Below are 18,943 nucleotides of genomic sequence, written 5' to 3' on the forward strand. Positions count from 1 at the left end.
ATTTATTGATCAGATTCATCGTACATTGCGGGTTATGCATGCTAGTGATACGGAGGCAGTAGAGTTGGCTTCTTATCGGTTACAGGATTTAGCGGTTTTCTGGTATGATAGTTGGGAGAGATCTAGGGGTCCGAACGCTCCTCCAGCCGTGTGGAAGGAATTTTTTGAGGCCTTTCTTCATCACTACTTGCCAGTTGAGATACGATGAGCTAGAGCTGATAAGTTCTTGAACCTTCGACAGGGTAATATGAGTGTACGAGAGTATAATATACAGTTTGATTCTTTAGCAAGGTATGCTCCCCATATGGTGGTCGAGATGAGTGATAGGGTGCATTTGTTCGTGAACGGGTTGGGACCACATCTGATAAATGAGTGCACAACAGCCTCCTTGGTAGAGGGCATGGATATTTCCCGTATTCAGGCTTATGCCCAGACCCTAGAGGATCGTAAGCGCCAGTAAAGGGCAGATAGGGAATAGGGTAGGGGCCAGCATAAGAGGGCGAGATTTGCAGGGTATTCTGATGAGTTCAGAGGCAGTATCAGGCCCCAATCTTCGAGGAGTTCGGCGCCACCTGTAGTTAGTGCTCCTCCAAAGTTTCAGAGGCCTCGGTATGATCGATTTACCTATTCTGGTTCAGGTCAGAGTTTGAGGGCATCAGGCTCACAATTTGATAGAGATACTAGTCAGACGAGACCCCCAACACCTCGTTGTGATCAGTGCGGCAAGGCCCACTTTGGACTGTGCCATCGAGGTTCCGATGCGTGCTATTCTTGCGGACAGTATGGCCATATGATGCGGGATTGTCCTAACAGAGGAGGTGGTGGTATGGCTCAACCGACTGGATCTGTGTCTGGTTCTTCCTCATCACTTCGACCTCCAGCACAAGGTTTTCAATAGTTGACAGGTCGTGGTAGAGGTAGAGGTTCAGTGCCGAGTTCGAGTGGTGCTCAAAATCGAACCTATGCTTTAATAGGTCGACAAGATCTCGAGTCATCTCCGGATGTTGTTACAGGTATATTGTCTGTGTTTTCTTATGATGTATATGCGCTAATTGATCCAGGATCTACCTTATCATATGTTACACCCTTTGTGGCTAATAAGTTTGGCATTGAACCTGAATTGATAAGTAAACCACTTGCGGTATCCACTCCGATAGGAGATTCTGTGATTGCTAGAAGGGTATATAAAGGTTGCACTGTGATGATTTGTAGTCGTCAAACCTCGGCAAATTTATTTGAGTTAGAAATGGTTGATTTCGATGTGATAATGGGAATGGACTGGTTGGCCTCATGCTATGCAAATGTTGACTGTCGTACGAAGATGGTTAGGTTTCAGTTTCCTTGTGAACCCGCCATTGAATGGAATGGGAACATTGCTACGCCGAAAGGTAGGTTTATTTCCTATCTTAAGGCAAGGAAGATGATCTCAAAAGGTTACATTTATCATCTTGTTCACGTTAGGGATGCAGAGGCGAAGCCGCCTACTCTACAATTAATCCCCGTGGTCAATGAATTTCCAGATGTTTTCCCAGATGAACTCCCAGGCCTTCCTCCTGAAAGGGAGATTGAGTTTAGCATTGATGCATTGCCTGACACTCAACCGATCTCTATCCCTCCATACAGGATGGCCCCGGCAGAGTTGCGAGAGTTGAAGGCACAGTTGAAGGACTTGCTGGATAAGGGTTTCATTAGGCCTAGCACTTCACCTTGGGGTGCGCCAGTCTTGTTCGTGCGGAAGAAAGATGGGTCGTTAAGGATGTGTATCGATTATCGACAGTTGAATAAGTTTACAATAAAGAACAAGTATCCACTTCCAAGAATTGATGACCTGTTTGACCAACTCCAGGGTGCCAAGTATTTCTCCAAGATTGACTTGCGTTCAGGGTATCATCAGGTGAGGGTTAAGGAGAAGGATATTCCAAAGACGGCCTTCCGGACAAGATATGGGCATTTTGAGTTCTTGGTGATGTCGTTCGGGCTAACAAATGCCCCAACAGCTTTTATGGATCTCATGAATAGTGTATTCAGGCCCTATCTTGATGTGTTCGTGATCGTATTCATTGATGACATTCTGGTGTATTCTCGTTCGGAGGCGGAACATGCGGGCCACTTGCGGATAGTATTACAGACCCTTCAGGATCATAAGTTATATGCTAAGCTCTCTAAATGTGAATTCTGGCTGAACTCAGTAGCATTCCTTGGCCATGTGATATCTGATGAGGGTATTAGTGTCGACACTCAGAAGATCGATGCAGTGAAGAATTGGCCGAGACCTACAACACCGTCAGAAGTCCGCAGCTTCCTGGGGCTAGCAGGATATTATAGGCGGTTTGTAGAAGGGTTTTCCTTTATATCAGCACCATTGACTAAGTTAACACAGAAAGCTACCAAGTTCCAGTGGTCTGATGCTTGTGAATATAGTTTTCAGGAGCTAAAGAATCGATTGACATCCGCGCCAGTGCTCACTCTCCCAGAAGGAACAGAAGGTTATGTGGTATATTGTGATGCCTCAGGTATAGGTTTGGGGTGCGTATTGATGCAACGTGGGAAGGTGATTGCTTATGCATCAAGACAATTGAAGAAGCATGAAAAGAATTACCCGACTCATGATTTGGAATTGGCTGCAGTAATATATGCTTTGAAGATATGGCGGCACTACTTATACGGCGTCCATGTTGACATCTACACAGATCACAAGAGTTTACAATACATCTTCAAGCAGAAGGAGTTGAATTTGAGGCAGCGTAGGTGGCTTGAATTACTGAAAGACTACGATGTCGAGATATTGTACCATCCCGGTAAAGCTAATGTTGTGGCAGACGCTCTCAGCCGTAAGTCAATGGGAAGCTTAATACATATTGAGGCAGGTAGACAAGGGTTGACCAAAGAGCTTCACCAGCTGGCCAATATGAGAATCAGATTGTTGGACTCTGATGACGGAGGTGTTACTGTACAGAATACAGCAGAATCATCTTTGGTAGCCGAGGTAAAAGCACGGCAATATGAAGATCCTACCTTAGTAAGATTGAGAGAGGGAATTCAGCAGTGTAAGATTACAGCTTTCAAGATCGGAGGAGATGGGACACTGAGATACCAGGGCCGATTATGTGTACCTAGTGTGGCAGGGTTGCGAGAGAAGATTATGATTGAGATTCACCAGTCCCGATATTCTATCCATCCTGGCTCGACAAAGATGTATCATGACGTTAAGGAGCAGTATTGGTGGGATAACATGAAGAAGTCTATTGCAGAATTTGTAGCCCAGTGTCCTAATTGTCAACAAGTAAAGATCGAGCATCAGAAACCTAGTGGATTGATTCAGAATATAGAGATTCCGACCTGGAAATGGGAGGTGATTAATATGGACTTCATTATTGGATTACCTCGCTCTTATCATAAGTTTGACTCCATCTGGGTGATAGTTGATTGACTTACAAAATCTGCCCATTTTCTACCAGTTAAGACAACTTACACGGCTGAAGATTATGCGAAGTTGTATATCAAGGAGATTGTTAGGCTTCATGGTGTGCCGGTATCTATTATATCAGACCGAGGAGCTCAATTTACGGCTAACTTTTGGAGGTCTTTTCAGAAGGGTTTAGGCACACAAGTAAATCTCAGCACTGCATTCCATCCGCAGACTGACGGACAGGCTGAACGTACCATCCAGACGCTTGAAGATATGCTACGAGCATGTGTTCTAGATTTCAAGGGGAATTGGGATGACCATCTGGCACTTATAGAATTTGCCTACAATAATAGCTACCATTCCAGTATTAAAATGGCCCCGTATGAGGCACTGTACGGGAGGAGATGTAGATCACCAGTTGGATGGTTCGAAGTCGGTGAGACAGAATTATATGGGCCAGATTTGATTCACCAAGCCATTGAGAAGGTAAAAGTGATACAAGAGCGACTGAGGACGGCACAAAGCAGGCAAAAGTCTTATTCCGACGTCCGACATCGTGATCTGGAATTTGAGGTTGGTGATTGGGTTTTCCTGAAGATCTGGCCGATGAAGGGTGTTATGCGTTTTGGGAAGAAGGGTAAGTTGAGTCCGCGGTATATTGGGCCGTACAAAATTCTTCGATGAATTGGACAGGTTGCTTACGAGTTAGAATTGCCATCTGAATTGGAATTTGTCCACCCGGTATTCCATGTATCTATGTTAAGGAAATGTATTGGAGACCCTTCTCGGGTCATCCCTATCAAAGATGTACAAGTTACAAAGGATCTATCATATGATGAAGTGCCAGTGGCTATATTAGATCGACAAGTCCGCAAGCTGAGAACAAAGGATGTAGCTTCCGTGAAAGTATTATGGAGGAACAAGAATATAGAAGAAATGACATGGGAAGCAGAAGAAGAGATGAAGTCTAAATACCCTTACCTATTCCAGAGTGAAGATAACGAGGATGCCGGGGGAAAGAAGGACGCATTATAAGGTGAAACGGCTCTATGAGGTAAGCAATAGCTTGTGAATACTCTTTTTTTTTAATACAAAATGGTAATATGCAGATAATGTACGTATCCATAATGCTTTGTATAGTCTTGTAAGGCCATATGTTAGGTTTAACTGCTTGCAAGTTTGGCTAGTGTCCATTTTATAGGGGAAACTCAGCCGGAAATCTCCGTCGGAATCCACAATGAGTTAGACACCCCATAAACCCTTACATTCGAGGACGAATGTTCCTAAGGGGAGAGGGTGTTACAACCCAAATTCGCATACCATAGATCACGACGTAAGTTAGTCGACGTAAATCCACGAAGAGATTATCTTTGAGATGATAAGAAGTTAATCCTATTGGTCTTAAACGATACAAGGGTGTATAAGAGTGGTTAACAAGTATTTGAAGTTAAACGAATCAAGGATGTTGTAACCCGTATTTTCGAGTAACACTAGAGGTGATTAATTGTCCCAAGAGGTCTTGTTTTAATGTATTTGAATCATATAATATCCGCATCATAAGTCTTGAAGTCAAGCGAGTTATGAAACAAAAGTCGATAAAAGTTGTCGCAACTTAGGTTTATAATTTTACTTAAACTTTAGGTCAAATGTTACTGCATTTTTCTCCAATTGTGCTTGGAATTATGGGGTGATATACCTATCATATTGAAGATCTATGAGTCTAGTTTCCAACGCATTAAACCATTCGTCGATACGATCTCGGAATAGAGAGATATTCGCATTTTCGCGAGAGTGCGCCAAGCTGCTCTCTATGGGGCCCACAAAGGCGGTTTAAGACATATGGACATATATAAGATACCTCAACCCCGTTTTAAGTCATTATTTTTCAGTATATTCAGACCTTATAACCCTAAAAACAGTCTCTCAAGGTTCTCTCATGATCCAAGACCCAAACAAAGGGCAAACAACACAAATCAAATGTCGGGAATCCCGTGGCGCTAGTAAGTTTCTTGTTCTTCTTGTTGTTGCTGATTTTTGTGTTGTTCCAGCTCGTGTGGGAGGTTGTTTTAAGTGTTTTATGTCCTGTAAATACACCTTCAAGTTTTTAATATCAACCCTAGGTGATTTTAAGTCTTCTAAAGTAATTCTAGTGCCGAAAAACCCGAATTAATTGCTAGTTTCGCTTCCTTGTTCTTGTGGCAGAATTGAAGGGATATTTCGTGGAAAATTAAGGTCAAATTGGAGTTGTTCTTTCTGTTTAAAGGTAAGGAACCTCTTACTCTATATATATTTAAGATTATCCAAGTTGCAGCTAAGTCGTTGAAGCTAGAACTTGTGAAATATATATCGAAAGGCTTGGTAGTAATGTTGTTGGTTGGTGGACTGTTTTGGAGGCTCAATATGATTATTAATGATGTTGTTTGGGCTGTTTGGTGATTGTATTGACTTGTGGGAAGTCATATAAATAGGGGAGGTGCTGTCCGTTTCATCGTAAAATAGGTTGTGGTCGATACATAATAGTTACGACGCTTAAACGATAATGATAGTGTCATTTGTCTTATTGTAGACTAAGGAGTCGTGACATTTGCATAGCTTGAGGTTGGGCAGTATATACAAGGTATGTGAGGCTATCCCCTTCATTCTTTTGCACGACTCCGATTGTACATAATGTAATGAACGAGCTCCCAAAGATACTCTACTCTTAGAAGCTAGCAGTACTTACATTGCTGCCCTTCTTATGAAACGATTGATATTGATGTTACTTCTCTTATTCTTATATTATCAATGTTGTTGGTAGTTCCTGATTCTTATAAGATTCTTGATGAAGAGTTAATCCTAATAACGTGTACGAAGGATACCAACCTTATGTCACTCCGAAAGGTTCAAAATGTGATTCCAATGAGTCCAGCATGCATCATATATATGTATCTATTTTACTCTACCGAGCCACGCTATAGTCGGCCGGGTACGGCACCTATTGTGCAACCACTGATCAGTTGGGTTTTACCGAGCTCCACGTGGCCGGGTACGATTCTATCGAGCCCTATGATGGCCGGGTATGTTTTACAGAGCCTATTATGGCCGGGTACGATATGATGATGGTGATGCCCACAAAGGCGTATGTTTTAAAAGTTTATGTATATATATGTATGTATCATGTATTTCATGTTAGTAGCCCTCAGAGGTACCCACATGTCACAGGTTGTATATTCTCTATCCCTGTTTACATTACTGTTCTTACTTATGCTTTCTTGCCTCACATACTCAGTACTTTATTCGTACTGACGTCCTTTTTATTTGTGGACGCTACATGTCATGCTGCAGGTCCTGATAGACAGGTAGACGTAGCTCCCCCACCACAGTAGGCTGTCCAGTTCAGCGGTTATTGGCGAGATCCCTTCTCCAGACTTGCCGTGGTCTTGGTATGCATTTTTGTTATAGACATTATGGGTAAGTCGGGGCCCTGTTCCGGCAATGTTGTAGCACTTATGTTCCTTTAGAGGCTCATAGACAGGTGTCGACTTATGTATGGTTTAGAATGCCTTTTCGGTTGATTTTTGTTGTATAGTCTTTCATGGCATCATGATAGCTCGTACCTTATATATAGTTTCTTGACAGTCTTGTCGTCCCATGTTATGTATGTTCATGACATTATCTTTCATTGTTGGATGTTCATGATCCATGTCTACTATTTATATTGATCTTGTCGGCCCTTAAAGATAATAAGGAAGGTTAGATAAAATGTACGTTGGTGCTCGGCAAGTATGGCCCGGGTGCTAGTCATGACCCTCCAGTTGGGTCGTGACAATCTATTATTATAGACAGCGTGTATCGGTCTTATTTAATTGTTATCAGCGGTTTTGAGACCAGAGCTGATTTATTATTGCTCAGTATGGTGGATTTTGATATTATTTTGGGCATGGACTGGTTGTCACCCTATCACGCTATTCTTGATTGTTACGCCAAGATGGTGACGCTGGCTATGCCAGGTCTACCGCGGCTAGAGTGGAGAGGTACCTCAGATCGTGTTCCTAGCAGGGTTATTTCATTTCTTAAAGCTCAACGAATGGTTGAGAAGGGTGTGATGCGTATCTGGCCTATGTGAGAGATGTTAGTATTGATACTCCTACTATGGAGTCAGTTCCGGTAGTAATGGATTTTCCTGATGTATTTCGAGCAGATCTTCTAGGTATTCCACCCGATAGGGATATTGACTTTGGCATTGATTTATTACCGGGTACTCAGCCCATTTCTATTCCACCATATCGTATGGCCCCAACAGAGTTGAAAGAATTAAAAGAACAATTACAGGAGTTGCTTGATAAGGGTTTCATTCGGCCCAGTGTATCGCCTTGGGGTGCTTCTGTCTTATTTGTGAAGAAGAAGGATGGTTCTATGCGGATATGTATTGATTACCGCTAGCTGAACAAGGTTACAATGCAGAACGAGTATCCTTTGCCACATATTGATGACCTATTTGGTCAGCTTCAGGGTTCCAGAGTGTTCTCTAAGATTGACTTACGTTCAGGCTATCATCAGTTGAAGATTCGAGAGCCAGATATCCCGAAGACTGCTTTCAGGACTCGGTACAGTCATTACGAGTTCCTTGTGATGTCTTTTGGGCTGACCAACGCCCCAATAACATTTATGCACTTAATGAATAATGTATTTCAGTCCTATCTTGATTCTTTAGTCATTGTGTTTATTGACGACATTCTGGTGTATTCCCGGAGATGGGAAGATCATGAACAGCACCTGAGGACTGTGCTTCAGACTTTGAGAGAAAAGAAGTTATATGCAAAATTTTCAAAGTGTAAATCCTAGCTTGATTCAGTGGGATTTTTGGGTCATATAGTTTTGTGCGAGGGGATCAAGGTGGATCCGAAGAAAATTAAAGCAGTGCAGAGTTGGTCCAGACCGTCCTCAGCTACGGAAATCCAGAGTTTCCTTGGTTTGGTAGGGTATTATCGCCGATTTGTAAAGGGTTTCTCTTCTATTGCTGCATCTATGACCAAATTGACCCAGAAGGGTGCTCCGTACAGGTGGACCGAAGAATGTGAGGAGAGCTTCCAAAAGCTCAAGACATCTTTGACTACAACCCCAGTATTGGTATTACCTACAGGTTCAGGGGCTTATACTGTGTATTGTGATGCATCGCGTATTGGTCTCGGTGGAGTGTTGATGCAAGACGGTAGCGTGATTGCCTACACGTCCAGACAGTTAAAGGTGCATGAGAAGAATTATCCTGTACACGACCTTGAGTTAGCAGCTATTGTTCATGCCTTGAAGATTTAGTGGTATTATTTGTATGGTGTCCGTTACAAGGTCTACACCGATCACCGAAGTCTACAGCATCTGTTTAAATAGAAGGATCTTAATTTGAGGCAACGGAGGTGGTTGGAGTTTCTTAAGGATTATGATATCACCATTCTCTATCATCCTGGGAAGGCCAATGTAGTGGCCGATGCCTTGAGTCGTAAGGCAGAGAGTTTGGATAGCTTAGCATATTTACCGGTAGCAGAGAGGCCTTTAGCCTTGGATGTTCAAGACTTGGCCAACCAGTTTGTCAGATTGGATGTTTCCGAGCTGAGTCGAGTTTCGTCTTGTGTGGTTTCTCAGTCTTCTCTTTATGATCGTATCAGGGAGAGTCAGTATGATGACCCCTATTTTCTTGTCCTTGAGGATACAGTTCATCACAGTGATGCTAAGGAAGTCACTATTGGAGATGGCAGTGTACTACGGATGCAGGGCAGGCTATGTGTACCCAATGTAGATGGCTTGCGTGAGTTGACTCTCCAGGAGGCTCATAGTTCGCGGTACTCCATTCATCTGGGTACTGCAAAGATGTATCAGGACTTGAGACAACACTATTGGTGGAGGCAGATGAAGAAAGACATAGTGGAGTATGTAGCTCGGTGTCTAAATTGTCAACAAGTGAAATATGAGCATCAGTGACCAGGCGGATTGCTTCAGAAGTTAGAGATTCCAGAATGGAAATGGGAGAGGATCACTATGGAATTCATTGTTGGGCTCCCACGGACTCAGAGGAAGTTCGATACAGCTTGAGTGATTGTGGATAGATTGACCAAGTCAGCTCATTTCATTCCTGTGATGACTACCTACTCTTCCGAGCAGTTGGCTTGAATCTATATTCGCGAGATTGTCAGACTTTACGGCGTACCAGTATCTATCATCTCTGACCGGGGTACGCAGTTTACATCACGGTTCTGGAGGGCAGTACAACGTGAGTTGGGTACTCAGGTAGAGTTAAGTGCAGCATTTCACCCTCAGACGGACGGGCAATCCAAACGCACTATTCAGATACTGGAGAATATGCTTCGTGTGTGTGTGATAGATTTTGGGGGTGCTTGGGATCAGTTCTTACCACTTGCGAAGTTTTCTTACAACAACAGTTATCAGTCGAGCATTCAGATGGCTCCATATGAGGCCCTGTATGGTAGGCGGTGCCGGTCTCCAGTGGGTTGGTTCGAATTGGGCGAGGCTAGACTATTGGTTACAGACTTGGTTTAGGATGCCTTGGAAAAGGTTAAGTTGATTTAGGATCATCTTCGTACAGCCCAATCTAGACAGGAGAGTTATGCAGATGAGAAGGTTTGTGATGTTGCATTCATGGTTGGTGAGCGGGTATTGCTCCGGGTTTCGCCCATGAAGGGTGTGATGAGGTTCGGAAAGAAAGGGCAATTTGAGCTCTAGTTATATTGGGCCTTTTGAGATTCTTGAAAGAGTTGGAGAGGTGGCTTACAGACTTGAACTACGACCTAGTCTCTCTGCAGTTCATCCGGTATTCCATGTTTCTATGCTTCGAAAATATCACGGCGATCCGTCTCATGTGTTAGACTTCAGTTCGGTTCAGTTGGACAAGGATCTATCTTATGTTAAGGAACCAGTGGTTATTTTAGATAGGCAGGTTCGAAAGCTGAGGTCAAAGAACATTGCTTCCATGAAGGTTCAGTGAAGGGGTCATCCAGTCGAAGAGGCGACTTGGGAGACCGAGCATGATATGCGCAGCTGTTACCCACCCTTATTCATCGGTTCAAGTACTTTTTCTAACTCCGTTCGAGGACGAACGTTTGTTTTAGAGGTGGAGAATGTGATGACCCAAAATGTTATCTTTAAATTTAATAATTAATTCTGTGTTCTAAGACCTCGAAAAGTAATATTTATCATTCCTCGACTTACGTGCGCAGTCCGTAAAATTTTCCGGAAAGTTTTTAGGTCAAGAATGAATTAAAATGCGAATTAGAGCTTTAAAACTCAACTGAGTTGACTTTGGTCAACATTTTGAGCAAATGGACTTGGATCAGTGTTTTGATAGTTCCGGTAGGTCCATATCGTGATTTGGGACTTGGGCGTATGCCCGGAATCAAATTCCGAGGTCCCTAACCCGAGATATGGAATTTTGATGAAAAATTAAAAGTTTAAGTTCAAGTAGTGCCCGATTGTCGAATTATGTGCAAATGACCCCGGAATAGATTTTTGATGATTCCAACAGCTCTGTATGGTGATTTTGGACTTAGGAGAGTGATTGAAATTTTATTTGGAAGTTCGTAGTGAAATTAGGCTTGAAATGGCTAAAATAGGAATTTAAGTTTGGAAGATTGACCGGGGAGTTAACTTTTTGATATCGCGGTCGGAATCCAGTTCTGAAAATTTTCACAGCTCTGTTATATCATTTATGACTTGTGTGCAAAATTTGAGGTCAATCGGACTTGATTTGATAGGTTTCGACATCGAATGTAGAAGTTGGAAATTCTTGAGTTTCATTAAGCTTGAATTGGGGTGTGATTTGTGATTTTAGCATTGTTTGATTTGATTTGAGGTTTCAAATAAGTTCGTATGATATTTTAGGACTTGTTGGTGTATTGGGTTGAGATCCCGAGAGCCTCAAGTGAGTTTCAGATGGTTAACGGATCAAAAGTGGGACTTAGTTGCTACAAAAGCTGCTGCAATGTTTATGCTGAAAATGATGTCAAAATCGAGCTGCCTGTCAAAATCGGACTGCCTGTCAAAATCGGGCTCCTTATCAAAATCGGACTCCATGTCAAAATCGGGCTCCCTGACAGATCTGTAAGTTATTAAAACAGGGGACTTCGTCCTATTTGCCATTTTTGACGAATTGGAGCTTGTGGAGAGGCGATTTTGATATATTTTCAAGGAAATACATTGGGGTAACTGATTCTAACTCGGATTTGGTCAATATACACGAATATATCATTATTTTGACCATTCAATTAGTGTTTTGAGATAGAAATTTGAGAAACTTTTAGAAATCTCATAAAAATGAATTTTTGAGATTTCGGTGTCGATACGGAGTCGGATTTGAGTGAAGCTGGTATGGTTGGACTCGTAATTTAATGGGTTGTCGGATTTTATAAGTTTCGCCAGATTCCGAGACGTGGGCCCCACAAGCAATTTTTGAGCTAATTTTGGATTTTATTGAAAAATATAATATTTTCTTATGAAATTGATTCCTATAATTTTTGTTGATTGTATCGAATTAATTATGACTAGATACAAGTTGATCGAAGTCGGAAAATCGCAGAAAAAGCATAATACTTGGTTAAATTGGAGCAAGTCGAGGTAAGTGACTTGTCTAACCTTGTGGGGGGGGGGGGGGGATTTTCCCTATGATTTGTATTGATGTGATTATTGAAATGTGTTAAAAGTCGTGTACACAAGGTGACGAGTGTGTACAAGGGCTAAATGTGAAAGATTATATTTTTAAATTGTGTAGATCACTGTTGCGCATTTATTAAATTATTTTATCTTATTATATTCTTCATTCTTGATCTGAGATATATACTTTAAATTTGTTTGCCTATTTCCTGCTAATTGTTTTACCTGTTTAGTTGAAACTTGGTTTCTTTTATTCTGTGCATTATTTGAAGGTTTATTTTCCTTAAATTAAATATTATTAATATGAAGTATTTGACATTTTTAAACTTGATATTGAAGCAACGTATTAAAGATTTTAAAATATTTTTTTCCTAAATTATTTATTCCTGAATATTTTTGTAAGATTTTCGTACTTATTGTGGCATGAGCCATGAACTCTTTATTGTGGAAAAATATTTTTGTTGAATTATTTTGGCAAGTTAAATTATTTGAGCACTTGAGATACAAATTGTGATATATTGTGACATTGATACGCATGCGGTAGTATAAGGTCTGGGTATTGAAACGCATGCGGTGAGGTAAGGGTGGCTTGATACGCGTGGCTAGTAAGGAGAACTACTAGAAGTCATGCGGTGTGATAAGGATGGCTAAAAAGCAGGATGCTATTTCGGAAAAAATATTTTCTTTTAAATAAATTATGAAGACTCCCGCGGTGAGATAAGAAAATGAGATATTGTGAATTTATTTATGATTTGGGACTACGAGGCGGTACCTCGGGAGTGCCCTTGTTGATATTGATTTATGGCCGCGGTTGCCTTTGATTATTTGTTGTGATTTTCTTGAAGTTGAAAGGAAATTTTGTTTTGTTTCAACGAGATATTAATTACCATTATTTTGTGTAATTAAATGTGACATACTACTTGATTCATTTCCATTGTCATTTTATCTTATTATATTATTTAAATATTTTACCATGTTATTATTTATTCTCCAGTAGGGCCTGACCTGACCTCGTCACTACTCTACCGAGGTTAGGCTTGGCACTTACTGGGTACCGCTGTGGTGTACCTATACTACGCTTCTGCACATCTTTTTGTGCAGATCTAGGTACATTTTATCAGACCAGGCATCAATAAACTAACTGTACGAGGAGACTTCGAGGTATATCTGCCAGCGTCCGCAGACTTTGGAGTCCCCTTCTATCTTACTATGTTGTCTCCCTTATTTGTTTTAGACTCTGATGCATAGGGACATGGAGAATAAATTCTTAGAAGCTTATGACTTATTTCTACCAGGTTTTGGGAGTTGAAATTTGTTTGAATTGTAGTTTATTTATTTCAGATATTTATTATTATTTCGCATTGATAGGCTTACCTAGACTTAGAGACTAGGTGCCATCACGACAACCTACGGAGGGAATTTGGGGTCGTGACAATGAGCTATCGTGTAGCTTTTTCATTAATTGTGACTTCTTTGTGTAGACTCGTTCTTCCTTTTGATTTTGTGGTACACCGTAGTTGGTTGTAAATTGGTTGTTTAATTTGTGTTGTTGGAGGAGCGGGTTACACGCCGCAACATAATTTATTTTAAGTTTATATTGTTGGAGTGGGTTGCACGCCGCAACATAATTAAATAAAAATGAATATATTAGAAGATCGGGTTGCATGCGGATCGGGTTACACGCCGCAACAGAATTAAATAAAAATGAATATATTGGAGGATCGTTGCACGCCGCAATAGAATTTAATATGAATATATTGGAGGATCAGGTTGCACGCCGCAACGGATATGCAAATATGAAATTATTGTGTTATTAAGGTTAATTCCGATTATGATTCTCATGATGCATTCTATGTTAGGACGGTTATTGTGGTTTCTTAAATCACTTCATTATATTTTGAACATAATTAATTAATCGTCAATATATTCAAAATGGAATAATATGGACTTCTTGGGTGATTCATGCATCATATGTGATATGATAAGTTGTTAAAAACTTAGTATATTTAAAGGAAAAGAATTTTCAAGATGTTCTACTTGTGTGTCTTTCAAAAAAATAAAACTCATATCTTATTCTGAGATGTACTAATTTAAATGCTGATTATATTTTTACTCAAATTAAAATCTAATTTACTCATTATCTTATTGTCGAGTAATTTACACGAAAATTATTATTTCATATTACTTTAATAAATCCCATATTATTCTCGTTAAGATTTGATTGAATGTCTTATTTGTATAAATATAATATTTTATCGGATATCATATATTTTTAAACTAAGTTCGATTGATATTCTATTTGTACAACCTATCCACTATTTTACCTTATTTAAATCCTAAATTGGCTTAATAACTCATTAGACACTTTACTATGTTCAAATTGGAATTGTATTTAATTGTGTTTAAATTATTCATCATTTCATGGTAAGGACGAGAGTAAGAGCACGATTGGTGATGTCGTGCCGTTTTTATATTATCGTTGTACTCTGACTGTGTTGTTGCTTAATTGCTTGATTGTTTGCTCGATGCCATCCGTGTTATCATTATTTTCATTGTTGAACTGATTTGGAAATTCTTCTATTATTGGCCTTATATTGATATTCTTTCCTTGTTAGCTTTATGTAACATATTGTACATGTTTATATGTCTGGTAGGTGTCTTGACCTGGCCTCGTCACTACTCTACCGAGGTTAGGCTTGATACTTACTGGGTATCGTTGTGGTGTACTCATACTACACTTCTGCACATATTTTTGTTTAGATCCAGGTACCTCGGTGTCGTTGATAATCTTACTAATTGATCGGACATTGCTGTAGAGACTTAAGGTATACCTGTTGTCACGTTCGCAGGCCTCAGAGTCACATTCTGATATTTTCCTGCACTGTTGATTCTATTCTGGAACAGTTATATATAGAGATTTTCTAGTAAACTCTGTAAAGCTTGTGACTTGTACTACCAGTTTTGGGATTGTAGGAAAAGTTTCTATTTCATATTTATTCCAGATATTTGGTTGATTTATTATCATTTCAACTGAATATTTTTAAAATGGCTAATATTATTCTAACGTTGGCTTGCCTAGCAAGTGAAATGTTAGGCGCCATCACGGTCCCGAAGGTAAAAATTTTGGGTCGTGACAAAACATAACCCAGAAACTGGTGTCACGAGTACATGAACATCTAGAGTGCTACAAACATGGTCTGAATAAAATACACCGTTTTGAAACTCAGAAAAACAGTAAAGATAGGAGGAAAGGGGACTTCAGGGCTGCAAACGTTGTGCAGTTGTACCCCAAGTGTCTGTCAACAACTGGACCCGAGAAAATATACTGAACGTCACTAGGACCCACTCTGAAATCTGCACAAGAAGTGCAAAGTGTAATATGAGCACAACCTACCCCATGTACTCTGTTAGGGCCAAGCCTAACCTCGACGAAATAGTGACGAGGTTAAAGCAGACCACTTACAATAACATGTACGCAACAACAATAATAATAATAATAATAATAATAATACTAATACTAATACTACTACTACTACTACTACTACTACTACTACTACTACTACTACTAATAATAATAATAATAATAATAATAATAATAATAGGAAAAGAAAATAGGAAATGATAGTAACATAGCTAATTTACAAAAACGAACTCAAACCTCACTATCAGAAAGCCCAGAATGACAAACTTCATGATTTCATATACAGATGCTGAAAACTAACACAACAACAATAACAAGTACAACACACACAATCCATTGCGGCACGCAACCCAATCCCACCGCACACACACAATCCCACCGCACATACACAATCCTCTCTTATTTTGCCTTAGCATCATTTATCAATATCAAATATGACGTATATATTTCGTTGCGGCGCACAACCCGATCCCACTGTATTCTCATAATCAATATCATATTCCTCCCTTATTCCACCATATCATCATTTATCAATATCAAGTATTAGGTACACAAACCATTGCGGCGCACAACCTGATGCCGCCATATCATCATAATCAATTTTATAATCCTCCCTTATTCCACAATATCACAAACCGTTGCGGCGTGCAACCCGAATCACAAACAAATTCAATAAACATAAACAATCCAGTAACTCAATTTACAAGAATTTCTACAATCAAAGGATATGAGTGCAAGGCAATAAAGGGACCACATAATAATCAAAGAAATGCAACGGATATTACAAGAACAACAGGGCAAACAAAGCATGGGACAATTAAGGTGTGCAAGTAAAATAGTTAAGGCAAGTAGCAAATAAGCACGGAGTCATGGAAGGGACGAACAATTCGGTATAAGAATATTTAAATGTCAAATAGAAATTTATGGAATAGAAAGCAATTAAAGCATGTAACAAGTAAGGAATGGAAACAAATACATTAACGGCGCATATACACTCGTTACCTCGCATATACGATGTGTTCTCAGCTAATTCAAAAGTTCCTAATTCCCTCAAGTCAAGGTTAGACCCAGCACTTATCTCGCTCTGCAATCAAATCAAAGCTCAACTAGGGCCTTTCCTCTAAAATCAACCTCCAAACCAATTAAATCGAACCAACTATAGTTCAACAATTCAAAATAAGTTTTAGAAACTACACACAAATGGAAAAGGTTCAATTTAGATCATTTGTGAAAAAGTCAACAAAAGTCAACCCCGGGCTCGCATGGTCAAAATCCAAGATTCGGACCAAAACCCATTACCCATTTATCCCCCAACCAATTATGTGATTTGTTTCGAAATCTAACCTCAAGTCGAGGTCTAAATCTCAATTTTACAAAAATCTCCAATTCTACCCAAATATCTAATTTCTACCATGGAAATCCTAAACTTGATGTTGAAATCTCATGAAATGTAATGGGTAATTGAAAAGAAATGGATTAAAGTCACTTACCAATAAATTTGGGAAGAACAGTCTCTTGGAAAATCGCCTCTAGAGTGTTTAGGGTTGAGAAATTGTGAGAAATGAGCTAAGTCCCGTTTTCCCCCTCTTTTACCCAGCTACAAATGTCTCAATTGTGAAGTCTTATTCGCAATTACGAACATCGCTAATGCGAGACAAGGGTCGTAAATGTGAACCTTGTCTCAGAGCTACAAAAGTCGCAAATACGACATTTGGTTCGCAAATGTAAACTACCAATCTTCGCAAATGCGGACCAATCCTTCACAAATGCAAAGGTAAACCAAGAACACACTGAGTCGCAAATGCATCTCTGTCATCGCAAATGCGACAAATGTTCATTCGCATGCGATAATGCTCGCAAATGCAAACACTTGTTCGCAAAAGTGAGGCTCGTAATTGCATGCCAGACCTCGCAAATGCAAGATCTGCAGCAGAGCACCAACACCAGAAGTGCACCAGCTATTCCAATCTTAACCAAACTCATACCTAAACACATTCAAAACTCACCCAAGCCCCTCGGGCTCCAAACCTGCAATGTTCTTACCAATTGTTTTGAGTTCTAGCATGTCGATTGGTGGTTTGGAGAGTTGGTAGCTTCACTTGATGTAATATGACTTGAACGCGTAGTCAGTATTGAATTTCGGGAAGTTCGGAGTTGATTCGGATGGAAAATTCTCATTTCGGAAGCTTTTAGTTTGAAGAGTTAACTAAGATTTGACTTTTGAGTAAACGATCTCAGAATTGGGATTTGAAGGTTCCAATAGGTTCGTAGGATAATTATGGACTTGGGCGTGTGTTCTGGTTGAGTATCGGGTCGCCCGAGAGCATTTCAGCGGTTATTGTGGAAAGTTGGCATTTTGAAGGTTTTAGAATTTTCTAAATTTGGTTTGATGTAGAATTTTGGTGTTATTGATGTCCGTTTGGGGTTTTGAGCCTTGGAATAGGTTCGTATCATGATTTATGACTTGTGCGTAAATTTTTGCATCATTCCGGAATGTTTAAGCATAATTCGACGCGTTCAACAAAGTTTAAAAGTTTGAAGTTTAAAGAAAGGTTTCAATCGTCAACTCATAATTTTCATGTTTTTTGACGTGATTTGAGGCTTTGATTAACTTCGTATCATATTTTAGGATGCGTTGGTATGCTTGGATGGGGTCCCAGGGGCCTCGGGTTTGATTCGAATTGAAATCAGAGTGAGAATTTGGCCTTATTCAATTTCTGGTGGCAGCAGATCTGGTGTAGCCGCACCTGCAAGGTTTTGGCCGCAGGTACAGAGCCGCAAAAGAGGACAAGAGGGTCTCAAAAGCAGTTCTGGGTGAGCTGGGCAGTGGCCGCAGGTGCGAGACTATTTCTACATCTGCGATAGTGCAGATGCGGCTTCTTGGAGCACAGAAGCGGAGTGGATCGCAAAGGCAAGGGAGATTGCCGCACCTACGATGTCGCAGGTGCGGGGCCTTGTCCGTAGGTGTGGAGGGGAGGCCTCCAGTTCTTTTCGCAGAAGCGGATTTGTTGCCGCCGAAGCGACGCCGCAAAAGTTGCCATTGGCTTCGCAGATGCGAAGATCGCCTGGGCAGAATGTATATGTTAGCCAAATCGGGTTTTGGCTCATTTCACCTCATTTCTCTCTTTGGAGCCGGCCTTGTGGGCGATTTTAGAGTGCCATTTTTGTCATCCTTCATGAGGTAAGTGATTCCTACCATTGTGAGTTAAATACATGATTTACATATGGACTTAAACACGGAAATTAGTAGAAATTGTGAGATTTATAAAGAAACATAGAATTTGGTATTTTTGGATTTTGACCGCCAAATTGGACATGGAATTGGGAATAAATTATATATTTGAGTTCGTAATGTTATGGGTAATTTTTATCTTCAAATATTTCGGAATCCGTGCACGTGAGCATGAGGGTTGTCTTTGTTGACATTTCGAGCAAAGTTGGGAATTGCTACAAATTGATTAATTATAAGCATGGGA

The sequence above is a fragment of the Nicotiana tomentosiformis genome, chromosome 3 (genome assembly GCF_000390325.3).
Source record: "Nicotiana tomentosiformis chromosome 3, ASM39032v3, whole genome shotgun sequence".
NCBI lineage: Eukaryota > Viridiplantae > Streptophyta > Magnoliopsida > Solanales > Solanaceae > Nicotiana > Nicotiana tomentosiformis.